Below are 15,479 nucleotides of genomic sequence, written 5' to 3' on the forward strand. Positions count from 1 at the left end.
GCATACACTACACATAGTGAGGGGGGGGTGATCCGAAGACCAAATGGCCCTTTTCAGCACTTGCATATCGACTATGTTGACATGATACAAGTTTGTAATGGATACATATACCTTTTAGTTGTAGTATGTCCTTTCTCTAGATGGATAGAGGCAGGTCCATGTACACATCCAGACTCTACCACTCTACCTGTGCAGCCAAGTTTTTGGTGCAGGAAGAGTTTCCCAGATGGGGGCGTGTGTAAAGTAATGAGATTGGATAATGGACCACATTTTGTTAATACAGTTTTCGAGCAGATTGCTTCGCTGCTTGGAATAAAACATACGTTTTCTTCGGCTTATCATCCACAAGGAAATGGTATCTGTGAAAAGCTTAACAGCCTGTTAAAGGAAAGAATAGCTAAATTGAAGCCTACTTTGAAAAAAGAATGGCTTCACTGCATACAACTGGCATTGTGTGAATTAAGGAACCAACCAGGTTCTGACCACCATTTTATGCCACACAAGATTGTGCCTGGCAGGAGGTTGAAAACTCCTTTAATGTCTTCATCCCAAGTTAGAAGTGATGCTGAGCCAACATCAGACGTGTTACGAATTGAGTTGCAAAACTATTTGAACTGTTTAACATCTACTTTTTCCTGTAATTTCAGGTCAGTTGCAGAGACAAGGGTGTACAGCAGTACAGAACACAGATGGAGATGCTTCAACAATCCAAATTCCCTCATTTGTATGCCCAAGAATTTACCCAGGGGACAAGAGTCTGATTCGTAAACATACAAGGAAAAAGTGAGACGAGCCCTGCTTTTAAGGTCCTTTCATTGTCGGGTTCATCATGTCATCTGCTGTCAAAGTGCAGGGTAGGCGAGCTTGGATCTTCCTGGGCGACACAAAGATATTTGCCGGAGAGACACCTCTGCTTACACCCCACCGCAAAGAAGCTACAATCATCGGGGAAGAACCACAGCACGTGCAGACGATATCCATGATGAGGAAGAAGGACGTATAACCTAACAAGTGGAAAGCTTGAAGAACTTTTTAGACTGTGGCTTAGTTTGGACATTCCCTTTATAGCTATAAATAAAAGTGTAAAAGGACACATTGGAGCACTCTGTGCATCCTAGTTACAAGGTAAAGGAAGATTTGCATTCGTGAAAGCCACAGTAGGTTATTAACTTTGGACTGAGGCACATGTAAGCCTTGATAAAAGTAAGGATATGCCAAACTTTGATCATGGACATAGTGATTGGAAGAGAATAAAGTATCCAGACTCGTTCCACACAGAGTTCTTGATCAAAGTTACTAATGGTGTTACCCAGTGATGACCTTTCAAGGCACATACTTACTTACTTTGAGTTGGTATTGTGTGCTTATCCGCGACTAGTGGGAAGAACTAGTCGCATACCAGATTTTCTTGGCAATACTGACAATGAAAAGATTATAAGGCGACTACTTATAGTCATCACCAAACAATTTTTGTGGTTATCTGAGTACAGTGAAGAAAACACAAATGCCCCTATCACCCAACGCAGCACATAGACTGGTCAGTGTGGTGTTTTTTCATTTAATTGAAGATTACCCGCATCTGTTTTGGAAGGCACACGGATGTGATGTCATTTCTAAGGAACCCAAGAAATACTACAAATTTGAACATGATCCTGGAAGGCATAATAATGCAGGTGGCAATATATTCTGAAAAAAAATCACAGAGCTGTATATAAACTACTCCTCCGAGGGACAGATCGAGGAAGTGAAAACACTTCAAAATGTTGTTCATGCTGAAATGGAAGCAACAATGTCCTTTGGCCAAGGATCTTAAAACTTTTTTCATGCTGTCAGGGAAGCTACAATCTCATCTGAAGCAAATTCGAGGTATAGATTGGGCACTAGCTAATGAAGCAGAGTTCATTGCAGCACACAGAAAGCATCTTTCGTCATGATAAAGGAACATTTGCACCATGAGTGGAAGAGGAATTGGTTCCAGGCAAGCAGCTAAGGTGATCAAGGACGAATGCTGTAGAAGACGACAAGGTTACAGAAATAAATCTAAAATGCAGTGCCAGTAAAAATATTTTTCCTTCGTTAGCATCAAATGATCGAGATGGGCAACCAGAGCAGCACATTTGTGCTGCCCCAAGAAGACCGATTGTCACATTGCCCTAGAAGCAGGTGCTGCCATCTCACATACCATTGTATCATTTACACATGTATTGTATTCATACTAATACTGCTTTCACTGACAATTAGAACTGCTTTCTGTATAGGTGCAAACAATGCAATGCAAATTTGTAGTCATTCCTGTGCCTAGAAAACATTGACAGATATTTGAGATTGAAATGGATGTGATTAGCAATACATCACACATAGCACTTGTTTTAAATACTACTTTCACACGCCGGAGACAGAGTCGGAAAAACAAGCAAAATAAGGAATTGACAAAGGTTGGGCCCACAAAGATAATGCATGAAGACATACCTGATTCAGTGACAAGGAGGCAAAGCAAAAGTCCCACAAGACAATCACATGCAGAGATAATAGCAGAATCAATATGGCCATTTATGGCCATTGCCAGAAAGAGACAGAGGGATAACGAAAGTCATGCTGAACTTTCTGCTACTCAGGTAACCCGGATGGATGTTCCTGCAAATCAACCAGCCGATGTGTTCAGAGATGTGGTTATAGCAAACTACAAAAGACTTTGAGACTTTAAAAAAAGCACCCAAGAAGACAATTATGAACTGAATGATTATTTAGACAGCACAGCACACTTGTGAAACAACATATGGTACCAAAACATGAAAGAAGTTGAAGAAGGACGTCAGAAGAAGACTGCTTCATATGTGCACTCCTGCCATACAGCATGGGGTTAGTCAAAAATCTTCATAGAAATTGAAATTGATGTGCAGACAGCCCATTGCCTGTCACACATAACACTTCGTAAAACAAGAGGTCAATTTATGCGAAGCGATGCTTCTCTTAAATGGGCAACTGAAAAGACAGATCCAGATGAAGATGAATAGATACAAGATATAAAGTCAGGAAATACAGCCCAGACGAGAAATCATGTGATCAGATATCAGAAGCCAGGAGTGAAAGGAGCTGGTATTAGACGGGAAGAGAATAAGAAACTTGATGTCAAAGGAAAATCTGCAGAAGATGAGCGAAAATGGAAAAACCGAGGTCATATGAAAATTTGGGGAACAGTATTATCACCAGACAGATGGGAAAAAGGAGGGGTGATCTGCAGAGCATGAATGATCAGTGGATATGATAAGGATACAATTGAGAATGCACAACTGTTATGCAAGCCATTATGGCCAAGACTTGCTAAACTACTGACATGGGTCAAAGACAAGGGAGGACCATTGCAGATAGTACCATTAGAAAGTTCTCTGTTTTGCTTCAGGAACGATGTTTAAAGAAAAATGGGAGAAAATCAGAACTGTGGACGAATATTCGATGCACCAGGAATGATGCAATGAACAGCAGTAATAATGGATCATTATTGGGCTTGTGGATCAAAAGCCTACATCAGACTGCCTAAAGACTGGGGAGGAATTTGCACAATAGTAAATGTTCACATTCCTGCATTGGTGAACATTGACAGTTTTCCAAAAGCAGATGCTCATCTAAGGAGGAGGAGATCTGTGGAGCTGATAAGTTGAACAAAAAGATAGAATTTCTTCTGTGCTAAATCAATAGAAGCCTTTGATGCCATTCCATATGGACACAGGCTGTTCATCCAGACATCATCAGTGTCCACAATGATCCTTATGCCAAGGATCCAGGTCGGAGCAAATACAAAGTGGTTACAAATCACCAGATGGGAATTACTAGAGACAATTAACACAACCATAAAAGGATGAAATGGAATCAGAGAAGAGCTGAGAGCTGTAAGACGAATAGCTTCCCAGAACTGATACATTCTGGATATGATTACAGACATGGATGGAGGTATTTGTGCCAAAATTGGAAAATCGTTTTGCACATTTATATCTTCTCATGCTGACGAGAATGGAACTTTGACAGAGGCCATAAACATGCTGAGGAAACTTCATGGTCAGATGATAGAAGAAGTAGAAGATATTGCTGATGACAGCTGGTTTGGAAATCTCTTCTCATGGGTTCCACAATGGATGGCAAATATGTTCAAATTTCTTGGAGCATTGCTTTTGTTAGTGATGCTTGGATTCTGTGTGATCAAGAAAATAAACTCACAATGCAAGAAGACAGCAAAGAAAGCCATTGGGATGAAGATCATGATCGATGTTGAACGAGGATCGAAGCATAAAGACTTGACAGATGAAGAAATCAGAGACTTTGTGAAGTCTAGCATCCATGCACCTGACGGAACAAAGTCTAGTCTAGCATCCATGCACCTGATGGAACAAAGCATGTAAGTCAGCTGGAGGCCTGAAAGGAATCATAAAAATATGGATCCCTAAGACGCACTTTTTCAGACTAGGATGTCTGGATATGGAAGAAGATGTGAGAGTGATCGATAAAATCACCCAGAGGGGGGAGTGTAGAGGAGGGGCCAGTACCCCTACTCCTCCTCCCCCGCCTACAGTACCTGAGAAGTATGAACCAAAGTATGTGACAGATACTACACCAATCAGAAGGCAAGAAGAAGAGCAATGACTCTGTGCAGTACCCGTAATAATGCCTATACCTAAGAGAATATGGGAAGTAAAGTATCCATTAAGGAAACCATACTTACATCCAAGACAATATGATGGTCATTTGAATGTGATTCCTGATGAAACAAAGAAACTGAATGACCAGGATGAATGGTGATGTCCCACGAAACTGAATCGATTCCAGAGATAGAAGATAATCAGACCTGTGAGGTAGACTATTTATGAAGAATAACAAAGTACTAAGGGTAAATGACATTTTGGAATCAAGATGAAGAAACTTATGCCACAAACCTGATAAAGAAATTTAGTTAGTTTAAACCTGTACAGATGCATGGAAACACAAGCAGCAAAGTGATCCTGAAGCTAGCTAAATGCTTGTAATAAATAGATTGCAGCAAGTGCCAACATATACATATATACCTCATAGATACATATGGATTGATTACAGAATGAAGGTTCCACTACATATATAACAGTCTTGAACAACGAGGAAGGCCTCCAATTCAGTGTCGCAGTTACAAAAGCAATTGAATTAAACAGAATATATTTCAGCTAAGGAGTTGGATAAGCCAAAGAGCCAAGGTCTTATCAAAACTAAAATTGGCTGACATTAGATACAATCAACGTGAAAGAACAGAAGCTCCTGTTCAAGAAGTTCAAGTATAAAGAAAAACTTCAGAGGACTATTGAAAAATACAGTTACATACACGAGAAAGGCTCAATTCATGGTGTCCAGTCACGTGATGGAAGAAAGTTGGACACATGAGAATATCACACCTACGCACTGAAACCAGACAGTACCCATACTCCTTAAAAAATTCCAGAGAACAGTACAAACTGAAGGTCAACTTCAGACACTAATTGACACTGAAACTTTGATGTGATGATGATATGATATGATATGATATGATATGGCATTTATAACCCGCCTATACACAAGTGTTTTGAGGTGCGACGAGGAAAGGGATGGGAACAGAGGGAAGACAGAAAGAGATCCTACTAGGCAAGGTGTCATTCAGATCGCGCAAGTGCATGGGAAGGGGGAAAGGGAAGAGTGCGTGGGTGAAGGGAGAGGGGAAAGTGCAGTACATGGGATAGTAGAATAAATAAAATAAATAAAACAGCCAGATGGTGGCAAGCGCAAGGTAAGAGCAGACATAAGTGCTGGTAGGGGGACTGTAGGGATACAGAATAACAGTCCCCAGGTGTGGGGGTTACCAGGGAGGCAGTGCAGGTGTGCAGTTGGCGGGTCCTGGGCCCGAGATTGGAAAGGGTGGCCAGGTAACCAGTGCAGTTTCAACCAGGAATTTAGCAGGGGAGAGGGGGCGAGAGAAAGCAGAAGCAAAGAGGAGACTTTTGAGGTGCTTCCGGAACCGGAGATGGTTCTCCTCACGTTTTAGGGAGGCAGGAAGGCTGTTCCAGAGGGAGGCCCCTGCCAAAGAGAGAGATCTACCACCAACTCTTTTCTTGGAAAAGCGACTGACCCTGAGGGAGTTGGAGGCGGATGAGCGAAGAGCTTGAGAAGGAAGATATTTGGGAAGAGAGAGTTGAAGGTATTGCGGCCCCAGGCCTCAGAAGGCCTTGTGGACAATGCAGAGGGTTTTGAACTTAATCCTCACAGCCACTGGAAGCCAGTGAAGAGATTTCAGTCCTGGAGAGATACAATCCCTGGGCTTGAGGCCAAGAACAAGTCTTGCAGTCCTGTTCTGGATAAGTTGCAGAGGGCGGAGTATAGAGGCAGGCAGATTTAGTTAGAGGCTGTTACAATAGTCCAGCCTAGAGAGAACCAGGGCTCTGGAGATGGTGAGCTTCTGGGGGAAGGAGAGGAAAGGAAGAATACCTCTGAGGAGGTGTAGCTGGTAGTGTGACTTCTTTAAGACATCATAGATGTGAGGAGAGAAGGAGAGTGTCAAGTCGAAGATGACCCCGAGGTTTTTAGCCTTGCTGGTGGGAGCAGGAAGAGGGCCAAGATAGGCCGGCCAAAGAGCTGCAGGGAAGGAGGGAGTGTGTGTGCCAATGAGTAAAATCTCAGTCTTACTGGCATTAAGGCAGAGGTCTTTGGCGCCCCACCACTCCTGGATAGCAGACAGACAGTCAGAGATGAGGGAAGGAGATGAGGTCATGATATCAGACGCATGATATTGCATGATATTTGACGCATGATATCAGATGACACAAAATACAGAGGTATATGGCCTTGAATCAATTGAGATACTGCACTTTGAACTTCCCTCAAGTATTTCATCATCATCCTTTCAATTGCAGTTACAACATTTAAAACATCCTGTAGCAGTTTATCATGTTTAACAATGACATTAGTACTATGCTCTACTATTTTGGCTTGCTCTTTGAGCACTAAAATTGATTAATTTACATAACAAATTGCTTCTTTTTGTCCATCCGTGATTTCATCTAATGTTTGTTGCAATTCTTTTAAATCATGGGTTAACTCCTGTGCCTTACTTCTTAAGGTTCCTACAGATACGGCATTGTCTGTGGATATTGTTGTGCCCACCCCAGCACCGATTATTGTCATCTCAATTGACACTAATAAACTAGCCACGTCACTAATAAACACTTGGTACGAGCGCAATAGAAATAAAATATCAATATCAATATCATTCTTTTTCAGCTCCTTTTCTTTATACCAGATGAAATCAATTTTTTTTTTTTTTCAAATGTAACATTATTTCCTTGGTTGCCCTCTGATCTTCTTCTTTACAAGGTTGCACCCATTCCGTTACCTGTTCTGACTTTATTTCTGATTCATTAAAGAATTTTTCAATGTTTAATCAGGGTTTAGACTAATGTACATGTTCTGATATGACAACCTTCTATTTCCCAATATAAAGCCTGGGGCTTCTTCTACAGCAATTCCTGATGCTGGTCCCAGCTTTATCAGAACTTGTGCTTTCACAACCATGGTACAAAAGACATTCATGACCACTATCATGAAGTGTAGCCACACAATGTATTTCCCTTTTCATTCTGCAATGCAGAAAGAACTGTCAGTCATCATCTCTGGTCATCATCTCCACGGCTTTTGGGGTCTTCAACTTCACCCCCTTCTTCGGTCCAGGAGGCTTTACAGGGGACTCCGATCCAGGGGTATCCTCCAGGGACAAGCGCTCCAAGGATCTGGCGCTGATGAGGAAAACATTTATTGTTCTAGAGTAAAAAGAAAAGACATATTAAGTACTAAGCATAATAAACCTTTCATTTCCTTTTCCACTGGAGCATCTGAAATCAAATATGATTATTTACACAAATACACATTGTAGAAATAACATGGCATGCAACCAAGACATTCTTTAACAACCAAGACATTCTTTAAATAAATACACAACACCCACATGGTACCTTCAGATAAGGGCCCCTTTGTACTATGTATACTTACTAATTTGCTAAGGCAAGCCCACATATAATATATATATACATATATATATATTATATATTCAGTGAACAAACTTTGCTAAAGGGACGTTATGGTTAAGTTGCCCTACTAAAAACCTATGAAATTCAGTGAAAAAACTTTGTTAAGAAATACTATACAAGTCTCCAAGATTTTTACTTGCAGCTGCATGCATATCCATATGCACGAACACAAACAACAGGTATGCATATTTTCTATATAGTACATGTACAATTCTTATAGATTCATATAAACAGATTAACTGCCTTTTAGCTTGTATAATCTATAAAATGAATTTACCGTCATTTTTTTCATCTCCTAAAATCAACTGTCACTTTCAAACCTATCTGCTATTTAATTTATTTTTACACACACATTTTCAAAGCATGTTGAACTAACATATTTAAAGTACAATATGAAGAGTTAACATACTCAAACAAAATTGCATGCACACAGTATGTTCAAATATCAAACAACAATACTTGTACAAAAACATAAACATTTATTTACTTATATTTATATACTGTTCAAGCAGCCCATGGCATTGAGGTGCTGTTACTTACAAGAGCTTAGTTACAGAAATAGTGGTATTCAGTGGTACATTATGAATTCCACAAGGCATACAAATGATAGTTTGGTTGGTACAGTTAGTCATTACAATACAGTTTATGCATTAAGAACATATGATATGTATTCAACTGGTGCGACGCATCTTATGTGAATAAGATAGTTTTCAAGATTTTGAGGAAGGCGCTGAGGGTCAATGTCAATTAAAAAAGTCCATGGGCCTCATTATAACTCAGGCGGTCCGGAAATAATGGTGGCGGTAAACCCGCCGCCACCGTTGTTTCCGGACCGCCTGATCCCGACTCCAGCAGGCGGGAGGTGATGTCTGACCTGGCGGGTTTAACACCGCCCGACTGCAGGCGGACGAGGAAACACCGGCAGCATTACGAGATCCTTCAAAATCTTATAAAAACAGGAGAGAAATCAAGCTCAACCCTTAAAACCTATCATAGGAAATTAATCTTAGAAGCGTTGATAGACAGTGCAATCCTTCTCAAAAAGAAAGTTATTTATTTTAGTGTTAAACAAAATGAAACGACTAACAAAACTAATGACTAAATTACAAAAAAGACTTCTCAATAAACGAAATGTCAACAGAAATAACTTGTGGAGGTGAATGGAGTCACACTACGAGCAGAGAACCATACTTTAATGAAGAAGCATACAAACAAAAGCAAACAAATACAATTGTCATACAAAGCAGTGGACAAGGTTATGAAAAAGTTAATAATACCATAATGGAAGAAGAAATAATGCTTACAAAAATATCCCCAGAAAACTTAGAATTACCTCTCCATTCAACTGACTCAGAAGGTCTAGTATACAAATGGCCATGCACGTCAATGTGTAACATTCCCAAAGAATCTTTCAGCCAATTCCTCAATAAATATGTGAAAGGCAAAGACAAAACCAAAATTAAACTACACAGGACTACAATGACATTCATTGGCCTGCATTTCAGGACCTATTTGCAAAACTACCTTCCATTATATCAAAATGATATCAACACATCATTCAACTATAAGAAATCTAGTCTATAAACTGTACTATGCTCAAAGTCCTGCTTTAGCACTAGCCAATTTAAATAACATTCTTCTACATGGTACAGCAAAAGACCTACTTGAAGAAATCGACTATATCCAGAAAAAATATTTTGGAAGTGAAAGCCACTTACAGAATGAAATAGCTTTAAAGCAAATTAGCAACAATTCTATGCATGGCAACCTTCTACTACACACATACAAAAAAGAAATACTGACATTTAAAAGTACATCTGCTGAAATACCAAACCCTGTGTGTGTATGTTGCCTTATAACGTTTTATAAAAGTAACACAAAAACTGTAGACCTAACATACAAAATAGAAGACAATGAAGATTCTAAATGGTGTGAATTAGCTCTCTACCTTATAGCAGAAAACAAATACGAAATAACTGACCCCTTAATATTTTGCAGTTACTGCACTACAAAACTTGACAACAACCAAACTCCTTCACTTGCTATCACAAATAATTTGGAATTATTTCCACTACCAAAACCCCTACAACAACTGAATTTATATGAGAGCATCATAATTCAAACAGTGCACCCATTTCAAGCAATAATACGCCTTCAACCAAAAACAGTGAAATTACCTCCCTCTGAATTAGTGAAAGGTATTCGGGGAAAAGTAGTGTATTTACCATTAGATCTAAAAGAAAATGTGCACACTCTAGAAGTGCAACGTCCAATGGAGCAATCTTTAATTATCTTAGTAAATGGTGTACCTACAAAAGACAAAAAAATTTGGCAACAACTGGTAAATTTACATAAAGTTAGACAAGCCTTGCAATATCTAAAAGACAATAATGAATACTACAAAGAAATTAATATTGAAGAAAACTTGAAGGATACCACTGAAATAATTCAAGAGACACAATAAGCTGGTCAATTTGAGCTCCTAGATCCTGCTACAATATCCAATACTTTGGACCATTATACAATTCACCCATTGCACTCTAATGACACTGTAGAAGACGCACTAGAAACATACCAAATTGTCATTAAAGACTCCTCAACATAAAGAACTAAATTACATTTCCCTGCTACAACTCTTTAAACCATGGAGAAAAGAAGAAGAAATACTAGATAACTATGACTCCTATGAAGATGCTTTCAAAGCAAAGGAAAGCACTATAACTGATGTAAACTTTACACAGTACAAAACAATGTTGCACAATGAACAGCAACACAAAGAAGAACTCCAGGCCCAACTAGATAAGGACACTCCTGACAGTAGTCAACCTTCTGTAACAGGAAGCCAAGAACCACTGGGAGAGCCACTAATAACAAATGAGGCAGAATTAGCTATAACAGAAGTAGAAAACACCATGTGTCAGTATGAAGATAAAGAAGACTTAACTATACTACAATCAAAACTAAACAATGAGCAACGTAGCATTTTTTAAGAAGTAACAAAAGACATTGCACATGGTGTACAACATGAAAACAAAGAATGCACCTGCCAAAATTACAAACCTATACTACTGTACATCAGTGGTGAAGCTGGTTCTGGCAAAACATTCTTAATCAAAATCATTAGTAAATTCCTTCAACAGTTGACAAACAAAAAACTGTCAGCTGTTGTCACTGCCCCCACAGGTTTAGCTGCCTACAACATAGGCGGTGTCACTTTTTATTTGTTTATTTGTTCATGGTTTATCACAAACCTTTACAAAAATATTCACAAGAACAAAACAGTAAAAACCATCAAACATTTTCACTATCACATTATAAACATCTCTTAAAATGCATAAGAAAACGAAAAACAAACAGTAAAACATACTACAGACGTACAGACTATCCAGACATATCTAACTTAATTCACATACTGTGTTTAAAAAGGAAATTACACGAATAATCAAAATAGGTGGATATCCATTTCTCATTCTATACCAAATATATTTTGGATCTATATATAAACTATTATCAAATAGCTGCGCAAAAAATTATGTTCTTTGTTTGAGCAATAGGGGACATCTCAGCATAATGTGTTCTAAAATCTCCTCTGTTTCGAACACGTTGCAGAATCTACACCATTTCTTTTCCTCCAAAGGATTTCTTATGTTTAGTATACAGTACGTATGCATGACATTAAGTCTAAATCTCATGTAGGAATTTCTGAACCTCCTTGAAGGATATTTTAGCAAGTATTTCTCCATAACCGGCAAGAATTTCCAAAAAGAATGGGCCTGATTATACAATTCTGATGCTAGCATTTTACTCTTTGTCAGACACCAATCCATTCATCTTAGAATCTGTTTACATTTATTTGGCCTATGCATAACAGTACATTTAGCAATACCTATTTCTTCCAAAGTCATCTCAATTTCATTATTTAAAGAAATCATGAATGGACATGATAAATCAGCACCTGCTTCCGCATAACAATTTGTACTCCCAGTTAATTTACATTTTCTCCATAACATAAGTCTCTTAATTGCAACCACCGAATGAAGAGATCGCAAACCCAATTTATACCTCAATACTTCAATGGGTATACAGTTAGGCAAAAAGAATAATAGCCCCCTCCATATAATGCCTTCCAAAATTTTCAGAAAATCAGCGATATCTGTTGGAAAAATTTCCAGGCAATAGGTGATCCGTGGGACCACTTTGCTTAAATAGAATTCCCTCATTGGTTTCATCGTAAAGCCTCCAAACTTTCTTTCCAGCACTCTCATCTGTCTTAAAGCCATTTCAGCTTTGGCCCTGAGTTGATTTTTGAACAGGGCGATCGATTCTGTACCTGTAAAGCAATCCCAGGTATTTGAATGCTTTCTGGGGCTTGATGTGTTTGCCCTCACACAACCATGAGAGAGATTCATGCTTCTTATTGGCACGTCCCATACGAATTATGATAGTTTTGGAAGGATGAATTTTTAAGTATAAGTTGCGTATAAACAGTTCAAAGGTATTAATTAGGCGCTGCAAACCCACTTTTGTGCTATCCATAAGGAGAAAATCATCGGCATATGCCAGCCATGATATGGCCCTCCCATTCAATTTCGGTGACACCAAACCCCGTTAGCAAAGGCAAATTGCGCTCCACTAACATAGAGATTAAAAATCGTTGGAGACAGCATACAGCCTTGTCGTAAGCCATTATTGGTGACAATCTGGGAGGAAAGGTCAACAGCATTCATTCGTACAACTAACCTTGTATCAGTATATAGCTCAATAATGATGTGCAGCAAATGATTAGGCATTTATAAAGATTTTAATTTATGCCACAGCGTTGGCCTACCAACTAAATCAAACACCTTACTAAGGTCCATTGATGCAACAAAGGTTTGTCTCATCCCCTTAGCCCAAGTTTTACTTTGTAGGCATCGCAAGACTAGACCACCACAGTCCGTGCCACAGTTTTTTCTAAAACCCACTTGGTTCATGGCAAGAATATGATTGTCATCCATCCATCTCTGAACATCAACCATTACCAATGATGCAAATATTTTAGAATCGGAATCCGCAATCGCTATAGGTTGATAATTGCAAGGCAACAGTCTAGAACCCTTTTTAAACACCGGAATGACTACCGAGACCCTCCCGGATTACGGAATAGTTTTGGATAGACAGACGTCTTTGAAAAGAATACATAGAATTCTTGCCCATAGAAGAGGATTCGATTTGAATACCTTATTGCTGAGATTCAATCCAGGGGCCCCCTTGTTTTTAGATTTCACTATCAAACTCTTTATTACATCTACCTCGCATCTCAGTGTCCAAGGAGAGGAGCGCACGCCCTGAGGTAAGTAACCTTGGTCATTTGTCTTGTACAACTTAGCAAATTGACCTGCCCATGTCGCTTCTAGAATAGGGTTTACCATTGTTAAATCTTGAGTCGAATCAACATTATTGATCAGTTGCCAGAAATTTGAGTAAGTTGCTCCCCTCATCGCTCCCAACATACGTTCCCCATCACGTTGAGCAATGATGCATCTGTGGCTCATCAACCAGTTTTTATATGATTGTTTTAGTCGTTTAATGGAGACCCAAATACCAGGATCCACTATACTCAGTTTCCGCAATCTGCGGAGCTCCCTATTGAGTTCTCTTTTTCTATCATGAACCTCAGTATCCGTTGAATGTTTATGATATGTTATTTGGGCTGGACTGCAGGGCCTATGTTCAAAAAAGCCCTTAATTTTAGATCTTATAGTACTATCAAACTCTTTTACAGAGAACATAAGCAAACGTTGTTCCAGCTTTGTATTATCGTATTCAGCAATCAAAGTGGAGGTAAATTTGTTAGTAGTGTTAAAAGACCATTTAATTCTATTTTTTGTGGTATTGAGCAAAGATCCTTATTATAACTCTGTAAGGCCCTCACACAGATTGTAGATTCAAACTACACCATCAGCATACAGTGATCACTTGTCAATACAGTCTTCACTTCAAAATTTGACACGGAGAAGCTTAATTTTGCAGTTAGAAAAATATAATCAATGGTGGACACACAGCCCCTCGCATTGTATGTGTGATTGTCATTTGAAATAAGCTTACAACCCCACAATTCAGTGAATCTTAAGAATCCTCTAAGTTTCTGACTGCCAATTCTACAGGTCGCCATCTGCATTTAGATCGCCCGCTATGATTATTTGACCACATTTGTTATCGATGGACCACAGGTCTATTTGTTTACCTAATTCGATTAAATCGATTTCCAGCTGTTGATCAGGAAATTCATTTGCGTTCCAATACACATTAATAACCAATAAATGGAAGAGATTAACACCTTCTCCAAACAAATAGGTGGTTAAGAGGAACGATTGACCTTGTTTCCAAGTATTTTTAGTTGTCAAACCAGAGGACTCTTTAGAGGCTGTGAGCATACCACCCTTAGGTCTGTCCCTCCGTCCTTTTATAGCACATAAGTCCTCAACTACAAAGCTTTCCCAGCCCACAAGTGAGATCAACCAAGTTTCTTGCAGCAGAATTAGATCAAAAGAATGTAAGTCTGTCATAAGTGACTCATTTTTAAAAAGATTGAAATTGCTGCGAGAATTCCAGCAGATCAATTTCAATTTATGACTACTAGCTATGCAGGTTTACCCAATTATTTTAGATTACTGATTGCGTCACGCAGAGATAGGGCCAACCATCTCCAGTCCTGTTTGTCTGGGACATCTCTCATCTTTGAATAAGGAGCATAGTATCAGACCCGGTAAATTTGGGAATGCCAAAGGTCTGAGCTCCTGCACAGTTTTGGTGTCGTACAGTGCTGTTTCATTGCACCACCTCTCCTCCCCCCCTTACATATGAGTGGTAGTCTCGTTCGTTCCTCTCTTCACCCGCTAATCCTTCCTCTTTTTTTCGACCACTCAGCAAAGTATCTTTATTCCGCAGCCTCTTATATTCTTCCAAAATATCGTGCACATTTTTTAATAATTCACCAATTGGACCCTGTTCTTTAACCTTCGATCTTCTCCTACATCTATGCATTCATTCTGTATGTTTACTTTATCCGTTGGCACCATGTTAGATATCTCAGTCAATACTACATTTCCCATACTGTTTGTACACCCACTCTTGTTCGTTTTATCCGTTACTCTATCTTTTTCTTTCAGCCTTTTATTTTCATTCATCAAATCCTGCACATTTCTAATTAGTTTAGTTTAGTTTCTTTATTTGTACCGCGCGCCGAACCCTGAGGTAACCGGGCGCCGGAGACTTAGAGGCAGTTACAGCATGGCAAGACTTAGATGCAGATACAACATGTCAAGAATATACAATATACAATACAGACTGTGAAATAACAACAATAAGTGTGGAAGACCAGGTTACAAGCTGGTCGACAGGGACATGCGGAGAGGAAGTACATTAGGC

Source organism: Ambystoma mexicanum, chromosome 5q (genome assembly GCF_040938575.1).
Source record: "Ambystoma mexicanum isolate Mex_15411 chromosome 5q, UKY_AmexF1_1, whole genome shotgun sequence".
NCBI classification, from domain to species: Eukaryota; Metazoa; Chordata; class Amphibia; order Caudata; family Ambystomatidae; genus Ambystoma; species Ambystoma mexicanum.